At 41.2% G+C, this 18,455-nt stretch overlaps 1 protein-coding gene and 1 pseudogene across 1 annotated transcript in view; both read right to left on the minus strand.

Annotated features, from left to right (window-relative positions):
* The window catches only part of ACACA (acetyl-CoA carboxylase alpha), an 848,870-nt gene that overhangs the window by 700,517 nt on the left and 129,898 nt on the right, over positions 1–18,455 (minus strand). The window lies entirely within an intron of this gene.
* Positions 17,743–17,861, minus strand: LOC135052187 (5S ribosomal RNA; annotated as a pseudogene).

Consider the following 18,455-nt stretch of genomic DNA (forward strand, 5'->3'; position numbering starts at 1 on the left):
TGCCCTTTCCACCTGTAAACATTCATACTTCAAGAATCTCAACTCCTCCCAATCTTCAAACCCCTGGCATCTCTTTGCCACTGTCAAGTACCCTCAACTCCCTTCTTCACTCTCCGTCCTTAACTTTGCCACCTACTTCACATCCAAAATTGACTCCATATGCCAGGATGTCACATCCCAACACACCCTCAACACCCGTCCCCATCCATCTCACCAACTCTCCACTGTATCTGGAAATGAAGTAATGCCCCTAATCCGATCCTCCCCCTCCACATCCCACTAGACCATCTCTCGTTATGGAAAACACACAAAAAAAAAAGAAGAACAGCGCTGGCACTTTTACACTAAAAAGTTATTGATTTAATACCACATATTAAAATACATCTTACATATCCATACCATGTAAAAACAATTATAGTATATATCAATTACGCTATATATCCTGCAGGATAAATCCTGCTTTATATACCGAACCAGAGAAAACCGTTCCTCACTGGTTTTTTATGTACGTATACAGCTGAATAATAATGGTAAAAAACACTTCTGATGAAACAGCCCCAGGATTGAGGCTGAGAAACGCGTCAAGCATTCCTCCCAGTATCCTGTCTGGTATCCTGCTTCTCTCCACCACCAGAGACTACAAGCACGTCTTCGAACGGCTCCAGCTACAGGCACGTCTCTGACGGCTCCCGCTATATCACTGCAAGTGAGCGGTTCCGAGCGTTCAGTTCACCAATACATTCTGCTTTATTTCATCCCTTCGGTGCCGCAGTCAAGCGGCGTGGGCAGCCGGCGCCCAACATTTTCAAAGGAAATACCGAATAATTGCAATCAGCAGAGGCTGGGGTAAGCACAATACGAGACTGTCAAAATAGCGTTCCATGCTTAAATGTCATTGTGCTGTGCACGGAATTGTGCTAATTAAAATCACCCGTAAAAAGCCTTTTCTAAAATACGGAATAAGTATTGGGAGCAGATATTATAAAGTGGACAAAACAAAGGTGAACTGTTTATATTCACACCACGGATGGACTTTTAAATCCATAAAATCATCTTATGAGCCTATACGTCTAATTAACCCACATGTGGAGCTCCCAGCAAGGAGCCTTTTTTTAATTACAAGTGCTATATTACCATCTGAAGCACAGGTGGTTATATCGTTTTAGGGGATTTTGTTAATATGTCCATCATTTGCTGCTACTAATAAGTATTGATGCTTGCTATACTATATATGCTGTGTTATCAAATTACAGGATACCAGGTTTTATTTTTGTGATTATCATATATATATTTTTAATAAATTGTATAATACTTTCAATGACAGCGCTTCTTTGTTTTTTACCATTGTCCATGATTTTTTGAGGTTCAGCACCTCAAATTGAGAAGCTGCAGTCAATGAAAAGTATAGTTGTCTCATAGCCAATTTTACTAGCGCTCACTTGTTTTATTTTTTCTTGTGTAAGCTGAATAATAAAGCTAGATATTACTTCCTTATATGCTTTTAACAGTAAATCATAAACGCGTGAATGTTACCACTCAATGCATATGTCCAGCTAATGAGTATATTTCCTTAGTTGTTATAAAGGACAATTGTCCGGTCAATTAGCACACCTGGATTCTTCACACAGGTTACAGTTTTTTGGCACACGCATACAGCCAATGAATTATACTTTCCAGATGAAATTCCTCACACCAATAAGTTTTCAACCAGTGTGAGCTATACTTATTCTGTTTAGTGATTATGGTTTTTAGTAGAGATGATTAACTGTGCACAGATGTTCAGCTTTGCACACCTCACATTAATACCTCTCCCGGCTGTCGCTTCCAAAAACAGCCTTATCCGGAGTCCACTGCCTGGTAGATAACAGGTATAATCTCAGGTGTTGTCCGCAAGTGCAGGTGTCTCTGGCCGGCCAGTAATAGAATAAAGAAGTCTCACAAAAACTCTTTAACAGTGCATCCGACAAACGCGTTTCCTCGCTTAGATATACAGCTCAGCGGCTTCCTCAGTGTCCATACATGCACTGCAATGGTACGGAGTTTTAAATCAAGCACCACCCAATTAGCTCATGCGTCTAAGTTGCGGTCCATACCTCACTTTGATTTTGTATCAACATTCACATATTGGGACTCTATGCGTTCCATGTAATTATTTATCCAGCTGTGTATTAACTCAATAGTAAGCACTCTGGATGATGTCACCCAGTAATCTTACCATTGTATGCTCGAATAACATTTGACCACATTTTTAAAGGCATATATACATAAACATATGGATACATATATCATATAAAACAATACTCATTCAGTGCTGCACACGCATCTACCAACACAATAGTTAGACACATCTGACATTGTAAATATGTTTATAGAGATACATACAGACTTATATGCATATATCCACATAAAAACATATATAATATATATAGCCTACAGTGTCTCCAGCTTTTTTTCCAGACGATAACCATATATATATTTTTTCTCTCTACCCTTCAATATTCTCAAACATATAAATCAATTAATATGCATTAACAGACAAACTACAAAATGTAAAAGACAAAAATATGTATATATATATATATATATATATATATATATATTATGAGAGAAAGAGACAAGAAATGATGGGGGAATATACCCAAAAATCCTTCTGTTCTTTTTCTAATGAGGTCAGAAAAATGTATTCTCCTCTATACTACCCCTTAGTTCCCACTAATATAAAGCACAATAAGGAACCTTGTGAACTCCGTTATATTCATCATTCAGTCATTTTTATCCTATACCCCATTCAGTTCCACAGTATCATTTAATCCCCCCGGTACTAGAGAATCCATCCTAAAAATCCAGTATGCCTCACGTCTGCAAAGCATACTGTATCTATCCCCACCTCGTTTAGTCGCCTTAATCTGCTCAACAGCTAACATTTTAATATCATCGAAATCAGCATCCTGGCAATTCACTATATGGTTTGACAATGGGTGTTTTGCTTTTTTTATGACATTTCTTCTGTGTGCCATGTATCTTATGTGAAGGGTTCGAGTAGTGCGGCCGACATATTGTTTGCCACATTGGCAAGTGATTACATAAATTACAAATGTCGACATACAATTTAGAAAGTCCTTAATTTTGAATACCTCATTTGTTCTTGTTGACTGGACTTCTATACTTTTCCTTGGCATGGATTTACAAGATAAACAATTCGTTTTTCCACATTTGTGGAAACCCACAGGTCTTTCTGGGAGCCATGATTTTGCTGATGTCACTTCAGGTTTTTTATAGAAATGACTAGGTACAAGCTTAGATCTCAAATTTTCCGCCTTTCGGAACAATGTGGGTCCTATAGGATTAATGTTATCATGAAGTAATTCATCTAACAAGAGTAGTGAAGTATTTTTCTTTATTATATGTTTCATTTGATCAGCACAGTTGTTATACTGGGTAGAAAAACACATGCTTTTTTCATATTTAATTTCTTTCGCTTTTTGTGATGCTGCTCTAGGTTTTAACAATACACTTCTATCCATCTGCTCCACTTCCTTATATGCTTTTGACAGTATATCTGGTGGATATCCCTGTTCATGAAATGATTCCAATAAAGTGGTAGCTTGTATTCTAAATGTCTCAATTGATGTACAATTGCGACGTATGCGGATGAGTTGACCCCTGGGGATATTATCCTTCCAGCATGTTTTATGCGAACTTTTATAGTGCAAATAGCGATTTTGATCAACCGGCTTTGTATATGTCTTGGTATTTAATACACCATATTCAACAGACAGTTCAATATCAAGGAAGGTTATTGTATTTGGACTATACTGTGACGTGAATTTCAGTCCAAAGGTATTCTTATTTAGACTCTCCGTGAATAATAATAATGATTCTATACCTCCACCCCATATGATAAATAAGTCATCTATAAATCGGCCATAGTATACCAGGTCCACGCCGAATCCCCCCCCCCACACGTGCATGTCCTCAAACACGCCCATATACAGGTTAGCGAGACTCGGCGCGAACCTGGCACCCATGGCCACACCCCGTGTCTGTAAATAATATTGTGAATCAAAAGTGAAATAATTATGTGTCAACATAAATTTAATTGCATTTTGTATTTTATCAGTGCTGCACACGGAATCTATTTGGAAAGTAGTCATGTCACAGCTTAAATGTATTACGGACAGATTAGAGAGGCGTGATCTATATCTAAGGGGGAATAAAACCACAGGTGCGGAAGAAACACCGAGATAATTAGTTGACATGCACAGGCTATTCAATAAATTAGAGCAGCTGTGCATGTCAGAGACAAAACATTGGTGGGATCAGATCTCGCTCCAGAAGTATTTGGACGGTAATCTGATCCCAAGAGTTTTGAGGATTCTGAAAGAATCCACTTTCAGAGAAGACAAACCATTCACAGATGAATGGAATATGAATTTGGATAATTGCTCAAAAAGTTTGATGAAATTATTAATTAATTATAGGGAACAAAAGGTGACAGAATTACAGGGAGAGATAGAAAGAATACAGACACAATTAAAAACTTTTGATAAGTCGGAAGAATATAGAGAAAGGGATATGAAAGTGAACAAGAAACTAGCAGAGTTCGAGCAATCCATTATTTATAAAAAAGAACATAAAATGGATAGGGATGTGACGGACTATCAAAAGGGTATGGCACGTAGTTCTAATAAAAATTTTAAAAAAGATTATACAACTGAATACCTTCAAACAAATTCCAGATATAATAGAGAGAGAATACGACCCCAACAAAATGAATTTCAAGCGAGAGAACAACGATGGAGAGGACATACCCCCTATAGGCAAAATAAAGAAAGAAATGGCTTTGTTCACAGGAATATGAGGATTTGCAGACACCGCGCGAGAGAATATATACCCCTAGAAATAGGTATAGAAACAATTTTAGACCATCAGAGACAGAGGAAGAAGGAGAATATATGAGATAATAAAGTTTTTTTAGGAAAGCGACATTACAAGGAACAGACATCTTGGCAGGTACAGAAAAATACACGAAAAAGAAGCAGAAACAACGATATAGAGGATGTAGAGGAGGGAGGGGAAAATAGAGTCAAGACACAATGTGTAAGGTAAAAAGGCAACCAACTGGTAAAGGTATTTATAACCCATCAAAGAAAAAACGGCAGAAGAAATTAGTCTTTTAGATAGAGGCTTAAATTTTGCCCCTGTAGCTAAACCTAATTTGTTCCGTTTATTTGTAGATGTAAATCGTTATGTAAGGACGCTTAGCAGGAAACGATATTTCGCCTTAAAAGCTCTCAAATTACAGAAAAGTAATGATGTCCCCATAATATTAGATAGGGAGGATGATAATATTATAGACATCCTAGAATCTTTACAGCAAGATGAAGATGGTAACAAGAGTGTTGAAAGTGAAATATGTACACAAGTCTATGATATTAGAGGAAGTACTTTTAAGAAAAAAATCAGAGTTTTACCCTCTGCAATATAGAGGGTCTCAGGTAGACAGTTTTTATAAAGTTACACTTTCAAATTTTCAAACTATGTGCAAAAAAGCAGAACAGAAACAATATGCGGATAATTTAACCCATGGGGAACGGAAAGCATTAAAATCGTTACATTCAGATAAAGATATAGTTCTAAAACCGGCGGATAAGGGCGGTGGGATTGTGGTTCTTGATACTGAGGATTATGTCAGAGAATCTCTTAGACCAGTGGTTTCCAAACTTTTTTGAATCACGGCGCCCTAGAATATCAGAATTTTTTTCATGGCACCCCTAGGCCAAAAATTTCTTATTAAGAAATATAGAAAGAAATATTACATTAAGTAGATCGCGTTTATATGTCATCCTTAGAGTCAGTTGTGTGGTGAGGGACAAGATTTGCTTCTGTTTGGCCACATATTTTATGACTGGCAGCCACCAGCACTGGTTTTGCCTATTATATTGACCATGAATAATTTGAATTGTTCCTGGACCACCAACCCAGGGCACCCCTGCAAGTGTCCCGAGGCACCCCAAGGAGCCACGGCACACAGTTTGGGAACCTCTGTCTTAGACAGTTGAGCGATATCTCCTTCTATTGTATACAATATGTTATCAATCAATTTATCACATGTAACAGCAAAAATGTGGTGTTGCAGTCAAATGTTCTTGTGAAAAAATTTACATAGGGCGCACATCGAGACCTCTCAAAGTGAGAATAGGGGAACATTTGAGGAATGTAAAAAATGGTCTAGAAACACACGCCCTGTCTCTTCATTTCAAACAAACACATCAATGTTCACATACCCACATTCTTGGCTTTTATGGCTTATCCATTATTGAACAGGATATTAGAAATAAAGACATTGCCAGTAGACTGGCAAAAAAAGAAATGTCTCTTATTTTTAATTACAAAACCCTCATACCTGGTGGTCTTAACAGTGATTTCGAGACCAAATGGTTTTTGTAAAACATTGTCTGTTATATCCACTGATTGCTTTTTGTTTCCTCCTCAGTCACATTTAAAAATATGAACTCTTTATGGACTCGATATGAAATAAACACTGGATGGAATACCCAGGACCTGTTTGAAGGAATGATGTGCTTTCCTGTTGAATTTATTAATTTTCTCTAGAATTATGTATCGTAGATATGCTGAACCACTGTTCTATTATTATATAGATGAATGCATATTTTATTAAGTAAAGGTTGGAAAGCCTTACTAATTGATCCTTTAAAAGTACATGCGTTCTACTTCACCTTTAGGAGTGGAACGCATGTAGGTCCGCCCGCTGTGAAAAGACTGCATTGCGTGAACCTCCAGTGGAACGCATATGCGTTCCAGCGGCTGGTACTTCCGCTCCCGCGAGAGAGCGCAATAGAATCAGATAGCACCTGTGTTCGGAACTTCCGTTTCCGCCGGAAGTTGAATGAAATCGTGCGGTTCACAGTGCGTTCCATGACGGGACGCTTCCGGTTCCGCTTTTGAGTTTGAACGTTTATTTAAGGTCAATAATATACTAAAAATTTCTCATTTAGGACTATCTACACTCAGAGTGGATTTATGAACACTCTGAGATTACACTAAAATCATTTAAGCACTTTAAAAGGATATTAAGAGGGCTAATTCAACCCGTGACCTCACTTCCTATATGAGGTAGATGTTTGGTATTCCAGCACATGGCTCCCAGTCTGCATGCCTTGATAAAGATCTCCTGGAGAGATCGAAACGCGTTGGTTGCAGACAGGAGCTGATCACTTTTTTGTACTGCCTGGTCTCCCCTTCTGGACTTTGGACTCTTGAAGCCTTGAACTGGTGGGATATTCCGGAATCAGACTCGTCAGGTGTTTGGACACCAGTAGCCTATTTCCCTGGGTGAGACCATGCAACATTGCTCCTTGTAACTTTTATATGTTTTACAGACTTTTCTGTACCCCTTTTTTGTTAACCAATTTGGGGTACTTTTTTATGGAATAAATACATTGGACTTTTCTCACTGGTTGGTCTTTTCTGGATGCTGAAAGAAACCTTTACATGCTTATGAAAATCAACCGAATTGTGAGTTGGGGTACGCTGTCATCTGTCACTTCAGAAAAGAAACCTTTATGTGTTTTATATATCATCATTTGCTGTGAGTTGGGGTACGCCCGCTAAAGACAGTTTTCTTGGAGATTCAATATATCCGGTTAAAGATACCTTTACATGTTTGAAAAAAACATCTTGCCTGTGAGTTGGGGTATGCATAGTGCATACCTGAAATTAATCACCTAAGTGAAAGGAAAGTTTTTAGAGCCATGGTGAAGGATCTGCACTATTCCCTAACTTCAGAATTTACCACTCGGGTATAACACCACCTGTTATAGACATACTACACTATTGTATTGTTTTATTCCTTTATATGTACCATCCATATTGAGAGTGGAAGGAGAAACCATCAACTGTGAAGTAGAAAGAATCATCCTCTACAAAATTTTCCGCACCCAAGGGAAGTTTTCCTTTATTCTGGCGCTTGATGTTATATGTTGACATTTATTCTGTAGTATTAATCCCACCGTCCTATTCCAAAGACAATATGATGATCTTTTGGATACAGGTTATACAGGCGGAGCCATTTCTAAGGAAGAAAGGAATTTTTTGATTTGTACACACCCTATTACACCCACTTTTTATTATTTGCCCAAAATACACAAATCACTCACATATCCACCGGGGCGTCCCATTATTTCGGGAGTGGGTTCACTTACTAAAAATTTATCTTGTTTTGTTGATCATTTTTTACAAAGGCACGTAGAGAGTCTACAATCACACATCAAAGACACACAGCATTTTTTAAATATAATTAATAATATAGGTTGGAAGGAGAATTATTATTTAATAACTTGTGATGTAGAATCTTTATACTCCAATATCCCACATGATCAGGGGGTAGAGGCGATTGAATATTACTTACGCCAAGATGATTTGTCAGACTCTCTACGGGCCTTTATTTTGGATGCTATTAAATTTATGTTGACACATAATTATTTCACTTTTGTTTCACAATATTATTTACAGACACGGGGTGCGGCCATGGGTGCCAGGTTCGCGCCGAGTCTCGCTAACCTGTATATGGGCGTGTTTGAGGACATGCACGTGTGGGGGGGGGGGGATTCGGCGTGGACCTGGTATACTATGGCCGATTTATAGATGACTTATTTATCATATGGGGTGGAGGTATAGAATCATTATTATTATTCACGGAGAGTCTAAATAAGAATACCTTTGGACTGAAATTCACGTCACAGTAAGGTCCAAATACAATAACCTTCCTTGATATTGAACTGTCTGTTGAATATGGTGTATTAAATACCAAGACATATACAAAGCCGGTTGATCAAAATCGCTATTTGCACTATAAAAGTTCGCATAAAACATGCTGGAAGGATAATATCCCCAGGGGTCAACTCATCCGCATACGTCGCAATTGTACATCAATTGAGACATTTAGAATACAAGCTACCACTTTATTGGAATCATTTCATGAACAGGGATATCCACCAGATATACTGTCAAAAGCATATAAGGAAGTGGAGCAGATGGATAGAAGTGTATTGTTAAAACCTAGAGCAGCATCACAAAAAGCGAAAGAAATTAAATATGAAAAAAGCATGTGTTTTTCTACCCAGTATAACAACTGTGCTGATCAAATGAAACATATAATAAAGAAAAATACTTCACTACTCTTGTTAGATGAATTACTTCATGATAACATTAATCCTATAGGACCCACATTGTTCCGAAAGGCGGAAAATTTGAGATCTAAGCTTGTACCTAGTCATTTCTATAAAAAACCTGAAGTGACATCAGCAAAATCATGGCTCCCAGAAAGACCTGTGGGTTTCCACAAATGTGAAAAAACGAATTGTTTATCTTGTAAATCCATGCCAAGGAAAAGTATAGAAGTCCAGTCAACAAGAACAAATGAGGTATTCAAAATTAAGGACTTTCTAAATTGTATGTCGACATTTGTAATTTATGTAATCACTTGCCAATGTGGCAAACAATATGTCGGCCGCACTACTCGAACCCTTCACATAAGATACATGGCACACAGAAGAAATGTCATAAAAAAAGCAAAACACCCATTGTCAAACCATATAGTGAATTGCCAGGATGCAGATTTCGATGATATTAAAATGTTAGCTGTTGAGCCGATTAAGGCGACTAAACGAGGTGGGGATAGATACAGTATGCTTTGCAGACGTGAGGCATACTGGATTTTTAGGATGGATTCTCTAGTACCGGGGGGATTAAATGATACTGTGGAACTGAATGGGGTATAGGATAAAAATGACTGAATGATGAATAGAACGGAGTTCACAAGGTTCCTTATTGTGCTTTATATTAGTGGGAACTAAGGGGTAGTATAGAGGAGAATACATTTTTCTGACCTCATTAGAAAAAGAACAGAAGGATTTTTTGGTATATTCCCCCATCATTTCTTGTCTCTTTCTCTATATATATATATATATACATATTTTTGTCTTTTACATTTTGTTGTTTGTCTGTTAATGCATATTAATTGATTTATATGTTTGAGAATATTGAAGGGTAGAGAGAAAAAATGTATATATGGTGATCGACTGGAAAAAAAGCTGGAGACACTGTAGGCTATATATATTATATATGTTTTTATGTGGATATATGCATATAAGTCTGTATGTATCTCTATAAACATATTTACAATGTCAGATGTGTCTAACTATTGTGTTGGTAGATGCGTGTGCAGCACTGAATGAGTATTGTTTTATATGATATATGTATCCGTATGTTTATGTATATATGCCTTTAAAAATGTGGTCAAATGTTATTCGAGCATACAATGGTAAGATTACTGGGTGACATCATCCAGAGTGCTTACTATTGAGTTCAGACACAGCTGGATAAATAATTGCATGGAACGCATAGAGTCCCAATATGTGAATGTTGATACAAAATCAAAGTGAGGTATGGACCGCAACTTAGACGCATGCGCTAATTGGGAGGTGCTTGATTTAAAACTCCGTACCATTGCAGTGCATGTATGGACACTGAGGAAGCCGCTGAGCTGTATATCTAAGCGGGGAAACGAGTTTGTCGGATGCACTGTTAAAGAGTTTTTGTGAGACATCTTTATTCTATTACTGGCCGGCCAGAGACACCTGCACTTGCGGACAACACCTGAGATTATACCTGTTATCTACCAGGCAGTGGACTCCGGATAAGGCTGTTTTTGGAAGCGACAGCCGGGAGAGGTATTAATGTGATGTGTGCAAAGCTGAACATCCGTGCACAGTTAATCATCTCTACTAAAAACCATAATCACGAAACAGAATAAGTATAGCTCACACTGGTTGAAAACTTATTGGTGTGAGGAATTTCATCTGGAAAGTATAATTCATTGGCTGTATGCGTGTGCCAAAAAACTGTAACCTGTGTGAAGAATCCAGGTGTGCTAATTGACCGGACAATTGTCCTTTATAACAACTAAGGAAATATACTCATTAGCTGGACATATGCATTGAGTGGTAACATTCACGCGTTTATGATTTACTGTTAAAAGCATATAAGGAAGTAATATCTAGCTTTATTATTCAGCTGTATACGTACATAAAAAATCAGTGAGGAACGGTTTTCTCTGGTTCGGTATATAAAGCAGGAATCCTGCTGGATATAAAGCGTAATTGATATATACTATAATTGTTTTTACATGGTATGGATATGTAAGATGTATTTTAATATGTGGTATTAAATCAATAACTTTTTAGTGTAAAAGTGCCAGCGCTGTTCTTTTTTTTGTGTGTTTTCCATTTTGTATTTTTAGGCTAAGAACCAAGCCTTTTGAACGTAGCAGCAGGCACTTTCACAGTAACAATAGTGCCAGACTACCTCTATTTAATTTTTTTCCTCTCTCGTTCTGCCTGTTCCCATCTTACCTCAGTTTCTCCCTCTCATGAGGCACTGTCCGCTTCGCATTCAAGCATGCCTTTGTATCTCCTATTCTTAAAAACCTACCGTTAATTCTAAACACTCTCCCTCCTTTTGCCTCCAAATGCCTTGAATGTACGGTCTACAATTGCCTTACTGCCTTTCTTTGCTTGCAAATGGGAGAAAACAGAAGGTTCTTGTGTGGGTGCACTCTTAGAAAGAAAATAAGTAATATGTAACAATTTTATAGAATGCTTAAAAATAAGAATTTACTTATCGATAATTCTATTTCTCATAGTCCGTAGTGGATGCTGGGGACTCCGTAAGGACCATGGGGAATAGCGGCTCCGCAGGAGACTGGGCACATCTAAAGAAAGCTTTAGGACTATCTGGTGTGCACTGGCTCCTCCCCCTATGACCCTCCTCCAAGCCTCAGTTAGGATACTGTGCCCAGACGAGCGTACACAATAAGGAAAGATTTTGAATCCCGGGTAAGACTCATACCAGCCACACCAATCACACCGTATAACCTGTGATCTGAACCCAGTTAACAGCATGATAACAGAGGAGCCTCTGAAAGATGGCTCACAACAATAATAACCCGATTTTTGTAACAATAACTATGTACAAGTATTGCAGACAATCCGCACTTGGGATGGGCGCCCAGCATCCACTACGGACTATGAGAAATAGAATTATCGGTAAGTAAATTCTTATTTTCTCTAACGTCCTAAGTGGATGCTGGGGACTCCGTAAGGACCATGGGGATTATACCAAAGCTCCCAAACGGGCGGGAGAGTGCGGATGACTCTGCAGCACCAAATGAGAGAACTCCAGGTCCTCTTTAGCCAGGATATCAATTTTGTAGAATTTTACAAACGTATTTGCTCCTGACCAAGTAGCTGCTCGGCAAAGTTGTAAAGCCGAGACCCCTCGGGCGGCCGCCCAAGATGAGCCCACCTTCCTTGTGGAGTGGGCATTTACAGATTTTTGGCTGTGGCAGGCCTGCCACAGAATGTGCAAGCTGAATTGTACTACAAATCCAACGAGCAATAGTCTGCTTAGAAGCAGGAGCACCCAGCTTGTTGGGTGCATACAGGATAAACAGCGAGTCAGATTTCCTGACTCCAGCCGTCCTGGAAACATATTTTCAGGGCCCTGACAACATCTAGCAACTTGGAGTCCTCCAAGTCCCTAGTAGCCGCAGGCACCACAAATAGGTTGGTTCAGGTGAAACGCTGAAAACACCTTAGGGAGAAACTGAGGACGAGTCCTCAATTCCACCCTGTCCGAATGGAAAATCAGATAAGGGCTTTTTCAGGATAAAGCCGCCAATTCTGACACGCGCCTGGCCCAGGCCAGGGCCAACAGCATGACCACTTTCCATGTGAGATATTTTAACTCCACAGATTTAAGTGGTTCAAACCAATGTGACTTTTGGAACCCAAAACTACATTGAGATCCCAACGTGCCACTGGAGGCACAAAAGGAGGCTGTATATGCAGTACCCCTTTTACAAACGTCTGAACTTCAGGGACTGAAGCTAGTTCTTTTTGGAAGAAAATTGACAGGGCCGAAATTTGAACCTTAATGGACCCCAATTTCAGGCCCATAGACACTCCTGTTTGCAGGAAATGTAGGAATCGACCAAGTTGAATTTTCTCCGTCGGGCCTTACTGGCCTCGCACCACGCAACATATTTTCGCCAATTGCAGTGATAATGTTTTTGCGGTTACATCCTTCCTGGCTTTGATCAGGATAGGGATGACTTCATCCGGAATGCCTTTTTTCCTTCAGGATCCGGCGTTCAACCGCCATGCCGTCAAACGCAGCCGCGGTAAGTCTTGGAACAGACAGGGTCCTTGCTGGAGCAGGTCCCTTCTTAGAGGTAGAGGCCACGGATCCTCCGTGAGCATCTCTTGAAGTTCCGGTTACCAAGTCCTTCTTGGCCAATCCGGAACCACGAATATAGTGCTTACTCCTCTCCATCTTATCAATCTCAGTACCTTGGGTATGAGAGGCAGAGGAGGGACCACATACCCTGACTGGTACACCCACGGTGTTACCAGAGCGTCTACAGCTTATTGCCTGAGGGTCCCTGGACCTGGCGCAATACCTGTCGAGTTTTTAATCATGTGGAAGACTTCTGGGTGAAGTCCCCACTCTCCCGGGTGGAGGTCGTGCTGAGGAAGTCTGCTTCCCAGTTGTCCACTCCCGGAATAAATACTGCTGACAGTGCTATCACATGATTTTCCGCCCAGCGAAGAATCCTTGCAGCTTCTGCCATTGCCCTCCTGCTTCTTGTGTCACCCTGTCTGTTTACGTGGGTGACTGCCGTGATGTTGTCCGACTGGATCAACACCGGCTGACCTTGAAGCAGAGGTCTTGCTAAGCTTAGAGCATTGTAAATGTCCCTTAGCTTCAGGATATTTATGTGAAGTGATGTCTCCAGGCTTGACCATAAGCCCTGGATATTCCTTCCCTGTGTGACTGCTCTCCAGCCTCGCAGGCTGGCATCCGTGGTCACCAGGACCCAGTCCTGAATGCCTAATCTGCGGCCCTCTAGAAGATGAGTACTCTGCAACCACCACAGGAGGGACACCCTTGTCCTTGGTGACAGGGTTATCCGCTGATGCATCTAAAGATGCGACCCGGACCATTTGTCCAGCAGGTCCCACTGGAAAGTTCTTGCGTGGAATCTGCCGAATGGGATTGCTTCGTAGGAAGCCACCATTTTACCCAGAACCCTTGTGCATTGATGCACTGAGACTTGGCTCGGTTTTAGGAGGTTCCTGACTAGCTCGGATAACTCCCTGGCTTTCTCCTCCGGGAGAAACACCTTTTTCTGGACTGTGTCCAGGATCATCCCTAGGAACAGAAGACACGTCGTCGGAACCAGCTGCGATTTTGGAATATTGAAAATCCAATCGTGCTGCCGCAACACTACCTGAGATAGTGCTACACCGACCTCCAACTGTTCCCTGGATCTTACCCTTATCAGGGAATTGTCCTAGTAAGGGATAACTAAAATTCCCTTCCTTCGAAGGAATATCATCATTTCGGCCATTACCTTAGTAAAGACCCGGGGTGCCGTGGACCATCCATACGGCAGCGTCTGAACTGATAGTGACAGTTCTGTACCATAAACCTGAGGTACCCTTGGTGAGAAGGGTAAATTTTGACATGAAGGTAAGCATCCTTGATGTCCCGAGACATCATGTAGTCCCCTTCTTCCAGGTTCGCAATCACTGCTCTGAGTGACTCAATCTTGAATTTGAACCTCTGTATGTAAGTGTTCAAAGATTTTAGATTTAGAATCGGTCTCACCGAGCCGTCCGGCTTCGGTACCACAACAGTGTGGAATAATACCCCGTTCCCTGTTGCAGGAGGGGTATCTTGATTATCACCTGCTGGGAATACAGCTTGTGAATGGCTTCCAAAACTGTCTCCCTGTCAGAAGGAGACATCGGTAAAGCCGACTTTAGGAAACGGCGAGGGGGAGACGTCTCGAATTCTAATTTGTACCCCTGAGATATCACCTGAAGGATCCAGGGGTCTACTTGCGAGTGAGCCCACTGCGCGCTAAAATTCATTGAGACGGGCCCCCCACCGTGCCTGATTCTGCTTGTAAAGCCCCCGCGTATACTGAGGGCTTGGCAGAGGCGGGAGAGGGTTTCTGTTCCTGGGAACTGGCTGATTTCTGCAGCCTTTTTCCTCTCCCTCTGTCACGGGGCAGAAATGAGGAAGCTTTTGCCCGCTTGTCCACAAAAAGACTGCGCCTGATAATACGGCGTCTTTTCATGTTGAGAGGCAACCTGGGGTACAAACGTGGATTTCCCAGCTGTTGCCGTGGCCACCAGGTCTGAAAGACCGACCCCAAATAACTCCTCCCCTTAATAAAGCAATACTTCCAAATGCCGTTTGGAATACGCATCACCTGACCACTGACGTGTCCATAACCCTCTACTGGTAGAAATGGACAACGCACTTAGACTTGATGCCAGTCGGCAAATATTCCGCTGTGCATCACGCATATATAGAAATGCATCTTTTAAATGCTCTATAGGCAAAAATATACTGTCCCTATCTAGGGTATCAATATTTTCAATCAGGGAATCCGACCACGCCAACCCAGCACTGCACATCCAGGCTGAGGCGATTGCTGGTCGCAGTATAACACCAGTATGTGTGTAAATACCTTTTAGGATACCCTCCTGCTTTCTATCAGCAGGATCCTTAAGGGCGGCCATCTCAGGCGAGGGTAGAGCCCTTACAAGCGTGTGAGCGCTTTATCCACCCTAGGGGGTGTTTCCCAACGCACCCTAACCTCTGGCGGGAAAGGATATAATGCCAATAACATTTTAGAAATTATCAGTTGTTATCGGGGGAAACCCACGCATCATCACACACCTCATTTGATTTCTCAGATTCAGGAAAACTACAGGTAGTTTTTCCTCACCGAACATAATACCCCTTTTTGGTGGTACTCGTATTATCAGAAATGTGTAAAACATTTTTCATTGCCTCAATCATGTAACTTGTGGCCCTACTGGAAGTCACATTTGTCTCTTCACCGTCGACACTGGAGTCAGTATCCGTGTCGGCGTCTATATCTGCCATCTGAGGTAACGGGCGCTTTAGAGCCCCTGACGGCCTATGAGACGTCTGGACAGGCACAAGCTGAGTAGCCGGCTGTCTCATGTCAACCACTGTCTTTTATACAGAGCTGACACTGTCACGTAATTTCTTCCAACAGTTCATCCACTCAGGTGTCGACCCCCTAGGGGGTGACATCACTATTACAGGCAATCTGCTCCGTCTCCACATTATTTTTCTCCTCATACATGTCGACACAAAAGTACCGACATACAGCACACACACAGGGAATGCTCTGATAGAGGACAGGACCCCACTAGCCCTTTGGGGAGACAGAGGGAGAGTTTGCCAGCACACACCAGAGCGCTATATATATACAGGGATAACCTTATATAAGTGTTTTTCCCCTTATAGCTGCTGTATAGTTAATACTGCGCCTAATTTGTGCCCCCCTCTCTTTTTTAACCCTTTCTGTAGTGTAGTGACTGCAGGGGAGAGCCAGGGAGCTTCCCTCCAACGGAGCAGTGAGGGAAAATGGCGCCAGTGTGCTGAGGAGATAGGCTCCGCCCCCTTATCGGCGGCCTTATCTCCCGTTTTTCTATGTATTCTGGCAGGGGTTAAATGCATCCATATAGCCCAGGAGCTATATGTGATGCATTTTTTGCCATCCAAGGTGTTTTTATTGCGTCTCAGGGCGCCCCCCCCCAGCGCCCTGCATCCTCAGTGACCGAAGTGTGAAGTGTGCTGAGAGCAATGGCGCACAGCTGCAGTGCTGTGCGCTACCTTGTTGAAGACAGGACGTCTTCTGCCGCCGATTTTCCGGACCTCTTCTGCCTTCTGGCTCTGTAAGGGGGCCGGCGGCGCGGCTCTGGGACCCATCCAAGCTGGGCCTGTGATCGTCCCTCTGGAGCTAATGTCCAGTAGCCTAAGAAGCCCAATCCACTCTGCACGCAGGTGAGTTCGCTTCTTCTCCCCTTAGTCCCTCGATGCAGTGAGCCTGTTGCCAGCAGGTCTCACTGAAAATAAAAAACCTAAACTAAAACTTTCACTAAGAAGCTCAGGAGAGCCCCTAGTGTGCACCCTTCTCGTTCGGGCACAGAGATCTAACTGAGGCTTGGAGGAGGGTCATAGGGGGAGGAGCCAGTGCACACCAGATAGTCCTAAAGCTTTCTTTAGATGTGCCCAGTCTCCTGCGGAGCCGCTATTCCCCATGGTCCTTACGGAGTCCCCAGCATCCACTTAGGACGTTAGAGAAACATAACTTTTATTGACATTATTACAACGTAAATACCCTTCCCAAAGATCTATCACTGAAGATAGATTTGAATATATATTAAAATTGTTCTGGTCTCTTTGTTGTCAAGAATATTTGGAAAGGTTGTAGACATGGATTAGTCATACCCCCATTTCCCCTGACCAGTACAGGATTTCTGTATTGATGGAACCACAGGATGGTCAAGACACAGTTATATATAAGGAAAAGCCCATGGGCTATAGATAACTAGAGTGGTGATCAGCAGTCACACCTCTAGGAATAATACACCTGAATTACATACAAATATCATAGTTTGAGAAAAATGTCATAAGAAATTAATGGGCATCATGAAGTCAGTAAGAGAAACTACTGATATTGTAAACACTGTGATAAAAGAATTGAGAATAGAATTAGTGGTGATACTGCTGTTGGTGTGTTTTTATCACATAACTGAGGAAAATCCTGCTCTACAACACCAGGTATTCGCAGGCAGTCTCCTTTCCTGATACTGACCTGGCCCAACGCTGTTTAGCTTCCAAGATCAGACGAGATCGGGCGCTGGCAGCGTGGTATGGTAGTAGAGAATTATGTGTACACCAATGAGAGTGCACCTATATAAGGAAATGAAATTTCAAGAAAACAGAGAAGAAAATAATAAGAAAAAGAATAGTGAAAATATGTGGATCTGCTTTTCACGTTAGACCCGGTTCCAAAGTTCCCACTTTTGTGGTACAATGTTCCGGGAATCGTTAATGAGAGTCCACGAAATTGGTGATGATAGGATATACTAATCGGTTGGTTGGATAATGTATATGTTTATGCTGTTCACTTAGACAGAATCAAAACAGACCTCTTAGCTACTGCACACATTGTGATTAATTCAAACTGTGTATGCCAGGTATAATGAGAGGATAATCCAGTAGGAGATAGGAAAAGTCACAATATTGGATAGAATGCAAATAAGGGCACAGTTGAGTCTATTATGGAATGTAGATAATTAAAGCCTTTGGTAAGTGAATTTCACAAAGCACAAAGCATAAAACACATACAGAAAAGGGAAGAGAGTAATCCCGATAAAGAAGGTGCAATTATCACAGAATTGTAAGTGTTTATAAAAGAGAAGAGAAGATCAAATCATAGATGCCTAACAGATATAAAAAGTATGTAATAAGTTAAT

Source organism: Pseudophryne corroboree, chromosome 2, assembly GCF_028390025.1.
Source record: "Pseudophryne corroboree isolate aPseCor3 chromosome 2, aPseCor3.hap2, whole genome shotgun sequence".
Taxonomy (NCBI): domain Eukaryota; kingdom Metazoa; phylum Chordata; class Amphibia; order Anura; family Myobatrachidae; genus Pseudophryne; species Pseudophryne corroboree.